This window comes from Ursus arctos, chromosome X (assembly GCF_023065955.2).
Source record: "Ursus arctos isolate Adak ecotype North America chromosome X, UrsArc2.0, whole genome shotgun sequence".
NCBI classification, from domain to species: Eukaryota; Metazoa; Chordata; class Mammalia; order Carnivora; family Ursidae; genus Ursus; species Ursus arctos.
Window position 1 is genome coordinate 27,331,181 of NC_079873.1, and position 17,519 is coordinate 27,348,699.

The window sequence follows — 17,519 nt, forward strand, 5'->3', positions numbered from 1 at the left end:
CTTACAGATGAGACAAAGCAGTTGAACATGTGGCTCTTTGTCATGACTGAAGATGGTAAAGCCCAAATGTTGTTCCAGAACTGTCTAACTCCTGCGGGGGGGGGCAGATTCTTCCTAGCTTATCACACTGCTTCCAAGGCTTTTTCCTCATTCCATCTGATTTTCTTTCAAATATTTTATTTCGTCTGTCATGCCCCCAAATATTTTCTTTTTCGGTTGAAAGCCTACAATCCCTTCATATGAAATCATTCACAACTCTTTCATCACCCAGGTTCTCTGGGAAGTCCTAATTTATCAGTGACAGATGTTTATTGAGCACCAATAAACCTGAGCTAGGTGCTGGAGCATACACTAGTAAATCACACAGACATGCCCCTAGCCCTTGTGGATCTTTGAGTCCAGCAAGGAAAACAAATATTCCCAAAGGGCAATACTACACAGACGCAGTAACAGGGACCCAGGAGTATATAACTTTGGGAACTCCCATAGTATGGGGACCAGGAAACACTGTCCCCAAAATGTCAGATGATGGGACTGACATTGGCTTTCAGGTGCTTGATCACATGCATTTTAAATCCTCGATCGCATGCATTCCTCGATCACATGCAAACTTGCATTACAGCCAGGTCAAGAAAAATATAGAAGAGCCTTGGTTTCCAGGCAAAGGGCATCCCTGAAGCTTCCAAGATTGCAAACAGGATTCGGGCTCTCCATACAGCCACATAGCCATGTCCATGACAAGTCCTGTCAATGCCTAGGTGTTTCACCTAATGAAAACACAGACCCCTGTGAAAGGGCCACCAGTCCTTCTATGGCCACCTTTGAAAATTGAGCCATATATATGCTTTGACAAAGGTAACTACAAGTTATTCTTCTGAAATTCTACTCTAATAGTTCTGCTTAAAAGTTCCCAGGGAAAAAGAAGACAACAAAAAATATGAATATGTAAAAACATCTTTACTACACACAATGTACAAGTAAATCTCAAAACAACATGCCATTTTTATGAAACTTTAAGGAAAGCTTTCTACTAATAAGAAAACAAATGCATGCTTTATAATCCTGTCAAGAACCTCATATACAACATGGAATCACTTGGCATTTGGAGGGTTGATATTAAGGTTTTACTTTCAAATTGGTTGAAGGTCTACAATGCCTTGAAAATGCTATTCTCTTTTGTTTTGTTTTATTTCATCCAGGAGCAAAATTTTACAGATGCATTTGAGAAGCGAGTGGCTTCTAAACTTATTGACAAAAAGAATATTACACACTGAAATATGTCAAGTTTTGAAGAAAATAAAATAGAGTTAGCTGATGGAGATACTTGTTAAAAATATGTATCTGGATGGATAGATAGATACATACATACATACATACTTACACATACATACATAACAAAGTCTGTCAAACCAGGAAGGATGTGGGTGGCAAAATGTTCATTCAAGAAGAGCAGGGATAGAGAAAGAAGTGAGTATTGGGGCACAGAGTAAATCATGAACTTCAAGGTCATAGGGATCATCTAGCATCCGAGACACAAGGACTATACTGTTTATGCTTTGGGGCAAGGAGTCTAGACAATGGTCAACAAGGCAAACAGGACCTTGCTTTGATCCAAACTCATATACACAGGCCAACGTAATTTATAATTCTATCTTTTAAACTGGAATCAAACAAAATGGAGAGAGAATGAAGGACTGTAGGCTAATCAGAGGCCTCCAGGCACATCTAGTTGGGGTACGTAGAAAGCAATGAGGGAACAGAGAAAAAGTTCCTGCTGTCACACATGACTTTCATAACTCATACAATCAATGATATATTAAAGTATCACAACCAAAATCCAATTTCTATTTGTTATATTCACATTCTCTAATAGAGTGCTTCTCAGAATGTTCCATCAAAGCATCCTTCTAGCAGATGAGATTGAATGAATTTACTGCAGGTCTGGCAGTATAAATTAGGCAGTGACAGCAGGTTCAAAATGTCTGAGCCCATATGTTTTATTTATTTATTTTATATTAATATATAGTGTATTATATAGTTCAGTGATTCATCAGTCTTATATAATACCCAGTGCTCATTACATCACATGCCCTCCTTAATGTCCATCTACCAGTTACCCTCTCCCCTGACCCCTCCCCTCCAGCAACCCTCAGTTTACATATATGTTTTATGTTACAAATTCATGGAAATGGTGCCTTCATCTCTTAATGAATGTTTCTTTTAAAAGTATTTTCAAGCACTTATGAGTGAAATTTCCCCTTCTAGGTCCAATTAAAGTGATGTTCAATGAAATGTACAATATTTAGCCTATAACTTCATGGATCCTCAGGAGCTCAGTCTTATTCTTCTTGCGGTATGAAAGCAAAACATCTCATTTCTCTTGGATGGTTTTCATTTCTTTCCTCATTCCATAACATTATAGTTATGATATAGCAAAAGTAGCACACCTTTGAGACAGAAATAGCTTTTATTTTATCTTTTTTTTCCTGGGTATTTTTTTTAATTTAAATTCAATTAGCATATAACATATTTTTTTTAGGGGTACAGGTCTGTGATTCATCAGTCTTATATAATACCCAGTGCTCATTACAACACATACCCTGACTTTTAAACCGGAGTCTTCTATTCACTAGCTGCACTGTCTCAGGCAAGTGACCTAACCTTTCCGAGGCACAGTGTACTCTAGTAAAATGGGGATTGAAATAATACTTCAGAACCCTCCTCTGAGGTTTAAATGAAACAGTGTAGGTGTGCTGACAGACTTGGCAAATAGTAGGCGCTCAATAAATATAGGATGCTTTTTATGTTTGTTTGTTTGTTTGTTTGTTTTATTCTACTACTCTTTGGCTTCTTTTTCTCTGGCCAAATTCTAGATATAAATACAACTATGGTACATTATTGAATCTACTAGAAAGTGCAGAGCTCACATACGGTGTGTTCTATTTTTTCTTATTTTGGTACCCCTGTAAGAGTGAAAATCAAGGAGGGAAGATGTCACTCCATATTCAATTACTTACATACTGGTAAGCGTGGATGGCACTCAGAGGCTTCAAGCCCTTTCTCTTTTTTCTCGTTCTTTGGGTTACTTTCCATTAAGTCCTCTTTTGTTTATACCCCTTTTCATCTTCTACATGTACCATGCCTTTTTTTGCAAGTGACATTCATGTCATGAAAACAGTAATATTTCTTTAAAATTCCCTATCTTTAATGGCTTTCAAGTATATGAAAATTATTTTGTGAAACACACAAAACATTAAGCCCTTTTTGGGCCACATGACCCTGTGGATTTCCGTCTTCAGTCCTTTTCATGACTAATATTTTCTTTAAAAAGTGAACTTTTGATATTACTCAGCAGTTTACTGCCTTCACTTACATATTGTCTTCTTTCTTGCTAACCTAAATAACAAGATGAAAGGACCATAAAATGAGATAATGATGCTTCCTGATCATTGTCTGTATGATATAAAGAAATACAGAAGCACAGACAAGGTTCAGAAGAAAAAAGGAATCAGATAGGTTGATTGGTAAGTGGGGGAAACAAAGTGAAAAAAATTCAAAGTGAGAAAAAATTGAAAGGGACAGAAATGCATTTGTGAAAATATTTAAATAACCTCTGACTCTTCAGAAGTATTTTCAATCTCTTAACCCGAAAATACCCAGGCATCAATACAATATTCCAATAAGGGGTAAAGAGCACAGGAATTATTTAGCATGACCTTCTGGTTACAGAGAGGTCAGCCTCTGGACAACTCTGTTGCTCAGAAAGTCAAGATACTTTTCTGTGATTACAAATCTTTAGACACTAGAAACACCAAAAAGCACTGGAAATACCCCAAATAATTCAAAACGTATTGGTGGGTGCTGCTGACCAGCTGCCATAAAATTACTGCCACCCAATATAGTATAAATCAGCATTTTTCATAGATGACTGTTTTATTAAGTATGGATTATAGAAAGTATTTTATAAGAGAATTTTATCGAGGTATAATGTACATACAGGAAAGTACACATATCTGAAGAGTTTGCTCCATTAGTTCGTACACACCGACCAGGTTCATATTACCACCACCTAGGTGGAGAAATAAAATATGACCAGCGTCCTAGGAGCTTTCTCACACTCTTTCTGTGTACTAGCCCCTTCAATAATAACCGCTGTATTGACTTTAAGTACCAGAGATTAATTTTGCATCGAAAGGAGTCTCTTAAAAACACAAAAATAATGTTGGTTTAGTGTTTCATTTTAGGAAACTAATGATTGAAAGACGTTAGGTTGAGGCTGAGGGAATTTGGAAAGGAATAAAAAGTTGCACTGATGAAATTTGCTTTACAAAGCACAGGGAGGGTATAATGCAGTGAATAAAAATGTTTACTCTATGCCCAGAATGCCTTGGTTCAAATTCCGGTTCTACCACATTCCAGTTGTGTGGTATTGAGCAAGTAACTTGACCTTTCCCTGTGTTACCTTTTTCATCTACAAAATGAGGAAACACTATCACCTAACTTAACTTGCCGCAATGCTGTGAAGATTTAAATGCACTTAGAACAGTGCTTTGTTTATAAGATACACTCAATCAGTGTAAGCTATCATGAATTCATCCCAAAATTCTTAAGCCAAATAATCCATATTTTCCATAATTCTCCTTGTAAATTTTGCCTCAAAGTAACAGAAGGGATCAACTTCAAAGTATTAGTATGGGTTTGAATGTGTTCAAAATTATAAGGTGTCCAATATGTTGCCTGGCATAGAAAATGCTTAATCAATTTTAATCACATTTCTTGCTTCCTCCCTCCTCTTAAATGTCATCACCTGGAGGTGAAGAATAGAAATTTCCTTTAAGGGTGCCAGGATCCTAGCAGGATTTTTGTAACTTGAGGAGAGTTTAATAAGGGACAATTTGCAAAGATAAAGGCAGGGTACAAAGAAACCACCAGAACTGGTAGTAGAGGATGGCTATTATCACTCCTAGATTCAGGATTGGAGAAAAAGAGTGGTTACTGTTCACTGAACAAAGAGAAAGCCAACAGGGTCACCGGACAGGAGCTTTGATAGTGGGCTAATGAATGCAGCCATCCCGTGATCAATAAATGCCCTGATCTTTCTTTCCTCTTTCCCTGGGCCCTCCTGTAAATGCTCCCATTAGTCAAATCCAACTGGAAGCCAGAGGGCAAGAAAGTCTGCTGATACGGTCCACAGAGGTCAGCTTCCCAGAGAAGAAAGAGGCAAAGAGTGGACCCAGATGGATAAACCAAAGACATACAACACCCCAGACAGGGAAACAAACTTTCTTTGATCCAAGGGATCGACATCAGGGATGCCCACACAGAAAATAGATGAAGACCTAAGGGTCATATCAAAGGGCCAAATGTATCAGTGGGACATTTCCTCTTCTATATAATAGGGGTATCAAAGTACTACAATGTTTTGTGGGCTTTAACAGATGAAAATTGACATATATTATCCATTATTCCTTAGCATCAAATACTTTTAAAGACTTCTATACACCAGGAAAAGCAGTAAAATCTGGGCTACAAAGATAATAAAGAAAAATCGAAGTTATTCCTTGGGGCTAAGAAGTACTCAAGAACTAAGTTTGATAATATAATAGATTTGCAGTGTCTCCAGATATAAAATGCTATTTGGTAGTTGGTCTTTATAAAACATAATCACTAGGAGCCAATGTGTATATTATACTATTAAGTACACGAGAGGAGATTCAAGCAGATTGCACATTAGAACTTTCTACAGGAGCCACAACAATAGTTAATGGAAATCAAGTCATTATCTGTAAATGGTCTATTAGAAACCCAAAAGTAAAGTGTGCATAACCAAAAGTTAGCATAGTTTGTTGTCTGATCAAGTGTATCTTTAACATGCTGTGTAATAAAACTGAAGTCTTAATCTAGGCCTGAGTTTTCTCAATCTGTAAATTAGATAGGTCAGTACTAATGCAATTACCAGGTATTCTGAAACAAAAATTAGTATAATTATGGTACGTAATTTTCTCTTACATTTCTAGACATAACTTTAATTCACACATAGTTATTTTAAAATACATGGGAATATTACAAACCATGATTATAGCTAATTATCTTAAACAACCTTTAATTTTTTAAATTTATTATTGAAGTGTAATTGACATACAATGGTATATTAGTTTCAGGTATATAGCATACTGATTTGATAATTCTGTACATTGCTATACTACTCACAATAGGTGTAATCACCCTCTGTCACCATACAACAATATTGCAATAGTATTGACTATAATCCCTATGCTGTACTTTTTATCTCTGCGACATTTATTTTATAACTAGAAGTTTGAACCTCTTAATCCCGCTCATCTATTTCATCCATCCCCTCCATCCACCTCACCTCTGGCAACTACCACTTTGTTTCCTGTATTTAAGAGTCTCCTCAGGCTTTTGGTTTGTTTGTTTTGTTCTTTAGATTCCATGTGTAAGTGAAATCACATGGTATCTGTCTTTCTCTGACTTACTTCACTTAGCATAACACCTTCTAGATTCATCCACGTTGTTGCAAATGGCAAGATTTCATTCTCATAACACCTTTAAATATGCCCCATAAGTTTAAAGTTCTGAAAGTTAAATGCAATTTCTTTATTCAATCACATAGGTATAGGATTTAAGGCCGAGATAATGGAAATGGGAGTAATGGAAAGGGAGGTTGGTTATATTCTTTTTTTAGATTTTATTTATTTATTTGAGAGAGAGAGAGTATGAGTGGGGTGAGGGGCAGAGGGAGAAACAGACTCCCCACCGAGCAGGGAGTCTGATGCAGGGCTCCATCCAGGACTCCGGGATCATGACCTGAGCTGAAGGCAGATGCTTCACCGACTGAGCCAGCCAGGCTCCCTGGAGGTTGGTTGTATTCTATCCCAACAGTAGCTTTTGTGACAGAAAAAGCATAGTATAAGGTTTCCAAGAGGAGGCACTTCATTTCAAAGCATCTAAATAACACCCTGAACCTTTTAAAAGAAAAAAAAATGCTGTGACACAATGGACATGCTCACTAGAGAAACGTCAACTATTGGCACTTAGCTCCAGGCAAAACACAGAGGGAGAAAGGACTATTCAGGCTTGTTTGGATCCAGTCGAAGAGACCTTCTGCCGAAGGTCTTTAATTAATAAGTGTAAAACTTATTTATAAAATTATAAAATTAACATTTTTATAATTTCTCAATTACACTGCAATGCAATTGTGTGGACAATTACATGACAGGATACAGCTTCTTCCTAATCATTTCCTACCCCTACCTACTAGGAAGTCAACCTGGGACAATTTATTCTCTCTTCTTTTATGGATATGAGGAGGGTCTGCCTATAGGCACTGCCAAATCAAGAGAACTGGAGACCCACAGAAAGGACAAAAGTCACATAGGGCAGAATATTTAAATATGAGCTTCTGTCCCCACTATACCTCTATCTCCTTCTAATAGTTTGAGTCATATGAAACTTTAAATTCTGTATTCCAATATGCTTGAAACTGGCAATTTCATATGACTCAACCTCATATGTATTAGAAACGCATGAGTAATAAACATTAAGTGCTTAATTTATGCCAGTCACAATTCTGTGCACTGTACGTGGATTATTTTCATTGTCACAACAATCAATTAAAATTGTTCCCAGTTTATAGATCACAAAGCTGAGGCACAGGGAATGTAAATAACTTGACTAAAGCCACGCAGTGAAAAAGTGGGAGATACAAACCCAAACTCAAGCAGTCTATCTCCAGATTTCTTAACCATTCTCTACTTCGTAAATGCTGTTTGGGCTGGGCTGCTTTGACCATCATGCCATTCAGGGTCAGTGTTAGATAAATTTTACTAGCTCATTTTCATAATCGTTTCAATAAAGTAGGGATAATTTAACTAATTTATTCTTTTTCTTTCCCCTGAGGTTTCTGAAGGTCAGATGCAGTTATATAACCTACAAACAAAATTGCTTCTAATTTTAGGTTGAATTAGTAATTGAAGGATAATAACACAGTGATAATTCTACATATGTACATTAGGAAAATTCTTCAATGTCCTAAGTTTTTATTGTTATAATACTCTTTTGGGGGGTTCTATTAACTCCTTCAGGAGTCCAATATGATAGGCATGGGGTTCCCTCAATAAATCTGGTAAATACTGCTCCAGAGACCAAAACAAGGTTTTGTGTTTTTTTAAGATTTATTTATTTTATTTTTAGAGATAGAGAGACTATGGGGGAGAAGGGGTGGGCAAGGGAGGGGGAGAGACAGAGTGAGTGAGAGAGAGAGAGAGAGAGAGAGAGACCCAAGCAGACTCCCCACTGAGTACAGAGACCAACCCAGGGCTTGATCCATGACCCTGAGATCATGACCTACACCGAAACCAAGAGTCTGAGGCTCAACAGACTGAGCCACCCAGGCTCCCCCAAAGCAGGTTTTTAAAATGGAGAATTTACTCTGAGATATGTAGAAAATACAGCTTTCTAATATTAATTAAATTAAAATACAAAAGCAATACCCTACACCAAAAACCTAGAAGGCTACATATCAAAATATAGATATATTTAAGGCAATCTTTAAGGTTGATGAGGACTAACTGAGATCATAGGAAATATAGGAAAAGTTTTACTTGTGCATTTAGTGCAGTTATTTCTTGAGCGATCCACTCAAACATACCAGTCACTTACTGAAAGTCTTCCATGTGAGATTCATGTGGTTGCATGTTCAAGAACACAGCACCTGGGGCTAAATAGGCTTTTATTTAATTGCAGTTCTTTTTCCAACTGTGTGAACTTGAATAAAGTCTTTGGTAATTTGCTTATTTTCCTCCTGTATTGGAGGAGGAGGGTAAAGTATTCAACTAAATTCAATAGGTATTATTCAAATCCTTTATATTGTTCTGGGTGCTTAATGATTGGGAAGATAAAAGATAGAAAAGCTACTGCCATTGTTTTCACAGCTTTAGCCATGGTCAGGAAGGAGGTTTGCACCTAAGCAAATATAATTATAGCATCATGTTATAACCCTGTCAATAGTGGTATTGTAAATATGGTGTTAGCACAAATAAGAGAGATGTCATTGTTGCCTGAGAGACTAACAGCAGCAGACGTCCTTGAACTGAATTTACAAGGTTAAATAAGATATCAATAGGTAGAGGTGGAAAGAGGAAGAGCATGCCAAGCAGAGGGACACTTCGGATGCTAAGAACCAAATAAATTAAATTGCATCAACTATTCCGGAAACAGGGATAAATCAGTTCTTGGGGCATAGAGCACATGGAGGGATGGGAGATGATGAGACATGAGATGTGTGAGAGCCCACAGCAGAGAGGACTTGGTTTGCCACCCAAAGGAGCTTGGGCAAATGTCCAATGGTCTTTTGTGTTCATTCTTTAGAGTGTGGTATCTAATTTTGAAGTTTTTACCATATTTTTCACATTAATATTTACACTGATGTTTTAAGGTAGTTAATATTGTTTAGGAAAGACCAATATTGGCATTGTTCAGAGGCTAATTTTGGAGTTGTAAAAATCTGAGGGAATGATTCTGGTGCAGAAATATTACTTGGCAAGGGAGTCATATCGTTCAAGAGCAACTGCTCTAAATTATAAATACAAGATTCTTAAAATCCTAAGCAATTACCCACCTTCCCATCTGAACCTGTTTTGATGGAAGTAGAGATCACCATCTATGGTAATGAACTGCAAAACGGGGCCAAAAATGTCATCCTTTCCTGAATCCATGCCCTTTGTAATTGCATTTTGTTGCTCCTCTCCTGAAGAAGTGGTGTCTATTCCCCTGCCTCTGGAATCAGGGTTGGCCACTGCCTTACTTTGGCCAATTGGATACAGTGGAAATGATGATGTTCCTCTTCCAAATGTAGGCCTCACAGGGCACCTGGGTGACTCAGTGGTTAAGCGTCTGCCTTCGGCTCAGGGCGTGATCCCAGGGTCCTGGGATCGAGCCCCACATGGGGCTCCCTGCTCCACTGGGAGCCTGCTTCTTCCCCTACCACTCCCCCTGCTTGTGTTCCCTCTCTCGCTGGCTCTCTCTCTCTCTCTGTCAAATAAATAAATAAAATCTTTTAAAAAATGTAGGCCTCACAAAGGTTTGAACACTTTTGCTCCCTTGTTTATGCCTCTACCTTCACCAAAAGAACATGCCTAAGCCAAAGAGCTGGGAGATGAGACATGTGACGCAGAGCCAAGTTGCCAAGTAATCCCAAATGAGGTCATCCTAGACTGGCTGACCGTGAGACATGTGGGAGATCTCAGCCAAGATCTGCAAAGACACCTAGTCAACCGACGCCTAACTAGAGACACATGATTAATCCCAACAGAGAGATGAACTGCCTGGCTGACCCAAAGATGTGAAAGAATATTGTATTATTGATGTTTTAACCTACTGAGTTTCAAAGTAGCTTGTTACACGTGTTAGCTAACTGATACATGTCCATGTATAAACATTTGTTTCTACAAAGGAGAAAGGTGTCTGAAAAATTAAACTGTATTATACATATGGACAAATTATTTATGAATTATTTTTAAGAGAGGCTCTGTAATTTTTGTGAAAAAGAACTTAAAGCAAGGAAATATTGTGTTACTGCTGAAATTGAATACAGGCAAAAAGTCACTGTCTCTAGAGATTGGACTCAATGAGTTACCTGGAAAAGAATATAGTCAATGTACTCAACACAGCTCCTTCAATTCCAACATGAAAATAAAATTAACAAAGCCCTATGGTTTTTTATCGTAACTTTATGGAATAAAGAATGCAGTAATGTCAACCTTAAAAGATTTCTAAAACTACCTTTAATAAAATGAACTCTTTTGTGGCAGTTACATATTGCAAATACAACAAAGATTGTAGTTCTTGCTCAACATGTTCATTGGAAGTTCACTTGGATCTTATGAGAAATTAAAAAAGAAAAGGTAGACTTTTTGTTCTCCTGGTTGCTAGCTTTTTTACTCTGTTGTCACTTTAGATAAAAATTCCTGTTTATCTAATTTCCTTCATTATAAGCTCTAATTTCCAGTGGTTTATCATTCAGACACTTTCAAAGAAAAAATAGTGAATCAAAAAGAATTCTCTGTGAATTAAACTGTCACCTTTGGTTAGTGTTTCTAGAATAATACATTTTTAAGTAAATTAAGCTGAATAACAGCCAAAGGGAAGTAGTTAGGCTTGACATTTTTCCTCACAAAGCTCATGTGAAAAATTTCAAATTGTCTTGTAAATTAATTAGAAAATCTTAATAGGCACCTGTTTATTTCAAAAAATAGGAAAAATCACTTTAATAACTTTTTGAATAGAAGTTTTTACCAGGAATTTTCTACAATTACATAACTATAAAAGATGCCCAATTCAAATATTCCTCTCTATCAACACCAAATATTTGCTAATTATAAAACAATGCTGTACAAAATATTTTATGTCATGAAAACAGCAACTTTCCAAAAATATTACTGAGAAAAAAGGAAACTGAAATTCTTTTGGTTTAAAATTATAATAATCACCAGATTTTTTTTAAAAAAAGAACACCAAATACTTAACAACTTTTTAAAAGGCTGGTGTTCATTTACCTGGTGGAATGACCTGCCTCCTGGCCTTTAGTATTTAAATATTACTGGGAATGCATTAGCAATCTTTTACTGAACTCAGACCGTAAGATCTGAGATGGAGGTTTAAACAGCAATGTGAAATTAAAGTTAAAATGGAAAATATATTCATTTTCATTGCTTGGTTTAAAAAATGGTTTCTTCTAATTTTAAAACCAGTAAATGTACTTTATGGAAAAACATGAAATACAGAAAAATAACACAAAGAAACAAAAAGGTATAATCTCATCACTCAATCAGTGTGAACATGTTAGTATATTTTTGCACAGACTTTTTTCTGTTTATACATAAGCATATTTTTTTCCAAACTTGAATTAGCCTGTATTTCTAGTCTTTCTCTTCCTATTTTCTTCCTCCTCCTTGACACCCTGTTCTCCTCCTTTATCAACTTAAGTGCCATTTTGGAGTGTTTCCTAATTAAACTGAGATATTCTAAGAATTTTATGAACAATGTCAAACTTATTCTGTCAGATATTAGTAGCAATTAGTGAGGAAGATATTGTTTCCACATTTTTAGAGATGAGGAAATTAAGGCTCAAAGTCTGGGGGCACGTGGGTGGCTCAGTCGGATAAGCGTCTGCCTTCAGCTCAGGTCGTGATCTCAGGGTCCTGAGATAAAGCCTGACACTGCTGGGCTCCCTGCTCAGCGGGGAGTCTGCTTCTCCCTCTCCTTCTCCCTCTGTCCTTCCTCCCTGCTCATGCTCACACTTGTTCTCTCTCAAATAAATGAAATAAAATATCTTAAAAAAAAAAGACTCAAAAGTCTCAAATTAACTCATCAAGGTATTTAAACTCAGGTTCAAATTCATTCTCTCTGATGCTGTAGGCTATCAGTAGCTTCATCCCTACCCTACTCTATCATTTTTGTTTGTTGGTTTTATTGAACTTCCTATGGTAAACGTTTCTCTCATAATATTAAAAAATCTTTAAAAATTTATTTTGAAAAAAAAGAGGGGGCATCGTGATGAAGCCTGCATGCTTATTCTATTAAAAATAGACTTTCTTGTGTTGGCATCCTCCCAACTATGGTCCCACTTAGGGCCCACAGTCTTGTTTATCTTAGCCTGTACTGACAGGGCTAGAAGCTAAAATGTACCTGTGTCTAAATCAAAAGAGGGTGGAAAAAACGGTTCTTCAAATATAGCCAATTTGGGAGTTTGCAAAGCATAGTTAACCCTCTGGGTATTTACCACTATATAGCACTGGGAATTATCCTGCCTTACTCATTTTATGGATTATACTCAGTGTGATATGATGCCTGTTCCTTGATATTTATGTTTATCAACCTGTCCATTCCCTATTTTATCCCTAATATAATTGTGTGGGTGATCCATGAGGAAACAGATCAACAGGAATTGATTCATTAATGCATGTGTGGAAAAAATACAGGATACTGAATATTTTTATCTCTTTTAGCTCACAAAACAAGCATCATCCTGTATAATTAACACTTCAATTGCTACCAACAACCTTCTCATTACCCAATTTTAACAACTTCCTAGAGACACTTAAAACTATATATGATCATTAAAATGGACATCGCCTTCGTTAATGTATTCTTTAGTGACTAAAACCAATTTGACCACAAATTAATCTTTAAAAACCAACTGGACTTAATATAGCAAAAACAGTGAAGGTAAAGTGCTAAATCTGCTTGTATTTTTTATGTATGATCCATCATGAATTGGTGAAGAAGAATAGTAACAGTCCTACCAGTTTCAAGGATAAATAGTTGTTTAACTGGTACATAACAGGCAATACATACCAATAATAATGAAAATGAAAAACAAAACAAAGTGATGTAGGAACACAACACCAACTTTTACAAAACCTAAAGGCATTAATAAATGGCTACAGCCAGTCAATGGCACATGCATACCTCAGATGAAACTCTCCTAATAGTACACGGTGCCACATTGAACAAAACTACAAACTGGAACCAAAATCCAATCAAGAATGAAGTCCATCCTCAATATTTTTTGTTTACTTGTTGCCTGATTGCTTAGTTGATGTTTTGAAGATGCTTCACACTATATCCTATACTTACTAAAATATCCTTGCCCTGCTTCCTTGCTTGTAAGCTTCAATCCCAGCCCTGGATAGAACTACCCTCACCTGCAATCTTTTTTCATGATTTTATTCCTTTTTATCTTGATCCATTTTTCTTTTCAGGCTCACCATCAGTTCACCTCCTAATTCTTTCCTTAGTGTCTTCTAAAACCCTAAAGTAGGGGCGCCTGGGTGGCTCAGTTGGTTAAGCATCTGCCTTCGGCTCAGGTCATGATCCCAGGGTCCTGGGATGGAGCCCTGTGTAGGGCTCCCTGCTCAGCGGGGAGTCTGCTTCTCCCTCTCCCTCTGCTCCACCAACCCCTGCTTGTGCTCTCTCTCTCTCTCTCTCTTCAATACATAAATAAAATCTTTAAAAATAAATAAATAAAACCTTAAGTATTTTGAACAGTTGCCTTATGCCCTCAGTCTCAATTACTCCATCACAAACTCTTCTTACTTAGAATTTAATCTTACTTTCATTTGCCTGCAATCATAACAGGTTAAAGTCTTGCCTCCTTTTATCCCTTGTTACAGTTTGTCTGCTCCCAAAATTCATCTGTTGGAATCTCAATGCAATGGTATTAGGAGGTGGGGTCTTTGGGAGGTGCTTACATCATAAGGGTAGAGCCCCCATGAATGGGATTAGTGCCCTTATAAAAGAGACCGCAGAGAGCTCCCTAGCCCCTTCCACCAAGTGAGAATACAGCAGGGAGTTGGTAGTCCGCAATCCAAAGGAAGAACTTCACCAGAACCTGACCATGCTAACACCTGGATCTTGGACATCCAGTCTCCCAAACTGTGAGAAATAAATGTCACTTATATGCCACCAAGTCTCTGGTGTTTTGTTATAGCAGCCTGAACAGATTAAGACATCCTTCATACTTAAGATCATGCAACAGGTAAATATTTTGGCATATTAGCTGGTGTATCCACCTGTTCTGGGAAACATCCTATGGGCACTTCCTCAAACATAAGTTTGTTACCATAAAGATCCAAAGAAAAAGATACTAAGGCCTGAATACTGTGTTTCTAAGAAAGCATCTGAAACCAATGACAGATCTGAGGTGTATCTTGCAAAATCATCAGTATATTGAGTACCAATGATATGTTACCTACACTATAAATAAAAGAGTTGGTTGGGATGCCTGGGTGGCTTATCTGGTTAAGCGTCTGACTTTTGATTTTGGCTCAGGTCATGATCTCAGGCCATGTGAGATGGAGCCCCATGTCGGGCTCCTCGCTAGGTATGGAGCCTGCTTAAGTTTCACTCTCTCCCTCTCTTTGCCCCTCCCTCCCTAAAAAAAGAGTTGGGAAAACTGCATGATGATATATAAACGGTTTGCCTCATCCCAGAGGAGATAAAATTTAACAGCTGGGAAAAGGATGGGACTGAGATGGATTATAGTGAGTATGACAAATAGCCATAACTATGATTTTCTGAGGAAAGACAGTATCATCCCACTCTAACACTGAGATCAAGTCCCAGAAACCCTAGATATGTTGGGAAGAAACCCAGAGCTGAGAGAACCTGTGCTGGGCTTGCTGTGATACAGCGTGGGAGGTTGAAGACCCTCAGGGAGCTCCCCCCATCTCGATAGCACCAGTGCAATAGAATCAGCAATGGTTAAGTGTCAAAGCAAGTGAAACTGAAGGGAAGCTCCTGGACATTTGAGGCAACCCTAAATTGATATGAAAAGGGCACAGAAATGGACATGATATCCAAGGACTTAACAGATTCCAGTCATCTCTGGTGGTAATTTAGACAGGGACGAACAGGTAAAAACAGACACCATGAGTTCATTGTATCAGAAGACTCCAAGTGAGGATGACTATGGACCTGTCACTCCTAATAATTGAATGTGACATAATCCCCTTGAAACTTATAGGTGGACATTCCATCATGACCAACATATTAATGCCTTTAACTCAAAGCTCTTTAATCTGTTATGTTCCAACAGCTTTGAACATCACTTTACATCTACACACATACCTACTTCATGCCGTCCTCATCTACCTTGAATTATTCTGCCTCATGGATCACAGTGAATTACTCCCTCTAACCACAGATTACTATTCTTGAACCCTCTTATCCCATTTTGAAACCCAATAAATATTTACTATCTACAATGAGAGGTATCATGTGAGCTTTGAGTGAATAATGATTTAGTTTCTATATTTCTGAAGCTTATTGTTTCCTTGGGCAAATGAACAAGAAACAAGTTAAGTAAATAAGTAAGTAAATAAAGATTATAAGATATTAAATGCTAAGGCAAAAATAGAGTTACGTAAAGTAGAATTACAGGGCCAACCTACATAGCCCCTTTTGAGGAGGCGACATTTAAGGTAAGATCTGAAAGATGAGAGAGAGTCAGGCTCTTGAAGAAGGGGGGATGGGGATAGAATTACAGATAGAAGGAATGGCATACAAGGGGAAATAGGAGAACAGAAGTAAACAAAGTTAGTGGCCAAAGAGGGAGAAGGAATAAGTCGTAGGAGAGATGTTATTCCAAATGCAACAGAAAGGTTTTGGCAAGTTTTAAGTAGAGGAAGGATATGATCTAATTTGAATTTTAAAACAATCTCTGTGGTTGTTGTGAAAAGATACGAAAGAGGGCAAGAGAGGCCATGGGGAGACTCCAGTGCCTCATTCCATTCCTGTTAACTCTTAACTTTTCTTACTGGTAGCTATGGCCTCACCGTCAGCTGCATCTTCCTCGTCTCTCAATTGTTCATCATACTTGTCTTACCAATCAGTTTTGATTTAATTCAGGCTCCCATTCTCTTAGTTTCTTTTTCAAGTCTTGTATAATTGCTGAAGTGGTTCTATAACCCTGCCCTGGGTCTTCAGGACATATGACATTCCATTATGTTCTCTTCCCGGCTTCCTTCTAATTTCATGGGAATGAGTCCCCTTCCTCTTATGAAAAACTGGTCACTAAATGTGGGTTCTTGAAGTTACTGACTATAGGCCTCTGCGGTTTTGATTCATTTCCTTGCCTCCTCATTTCTAGATATCTAGCAGGCAGTATGCTTTAGTAGGAGAAAACCAACTTCTGAAACTAGGTATTTTGGATTCAGACCTCTGTTTCTCAGACTTTAGTATGTATCAGAACCATCTGGATGAGCCTGTAAAAAGTACAGCTTGCAAAAAGAATGCAGCTTTTCAGGTGATTCTGATGCAGGTATAAAGTGGACTACATTTGGAGAAACTCTATGCTGGGTTTTGAACTTCCACTGATTGTGTAACCTTGAGTTCATCAAGGCACCTGTCTGAGCGTTTGTTCCTTAAATGAAAACAGAATGGATGAAACTGGTTATTCTCTAAGGATATTCTCAGCACTGACATTCTCTATTCTGTGTCCAGTATCTAAGGAAGGCTAGGGGGCACCTGGGAGGCTCACCTGGTTGAGCATCTGATTCCTGATTTCCGCTCAGGTCATGATCTCAGGGTCATGAGTTGGAGCCCTGAGTCTGCTCCCCGCTCACCGCAGAGTCCGCTTGAGTCTCTCTCTCTCTCCCTCCCCTTCTGACCCTCCCCTGTGTGCACATTCTCTCTCTCTCAAATAAATAAAATCTTTAAAAAAATAAAGAAGGCTAGGGGAAAGAGGCAAAAATAGTAAAACATGGAAGCTAAGAATAACTACTGCAAATGAGCAAACACTTATACTTGGGCCTCCCAAAAGTAGAGATAGCAATGGAATCATACCATGTTATAAAGTTGTTATCAAATAAAAGCAAATAAACTCATCCTAGCACTAAACTCTGAGAGGTCCTCAACCTGAGGTCTACAGGAACGAGGGAAAGAGGTTCATGAATTCAGGGAGTCCCTGAACTTGGATAAGAAAAAAATTACATGTT

The 17,519-nt window shown here is 37.7% G+C and overlaps 1 protein-coding gene across 15 annotated transcripts in view; it reads right to left on the reverse strand.

Moving 5' to 3' along the window:
• Nucleotides 1–17,519, reverse strand: part of DMD (dystrophin) — a 2,358,181-nt gene that overhangs the window by 1,628,237 nt on the left and 712,425 nt on the right. The gene's annotated exons all lie outside the window — the stretch shown is intronic.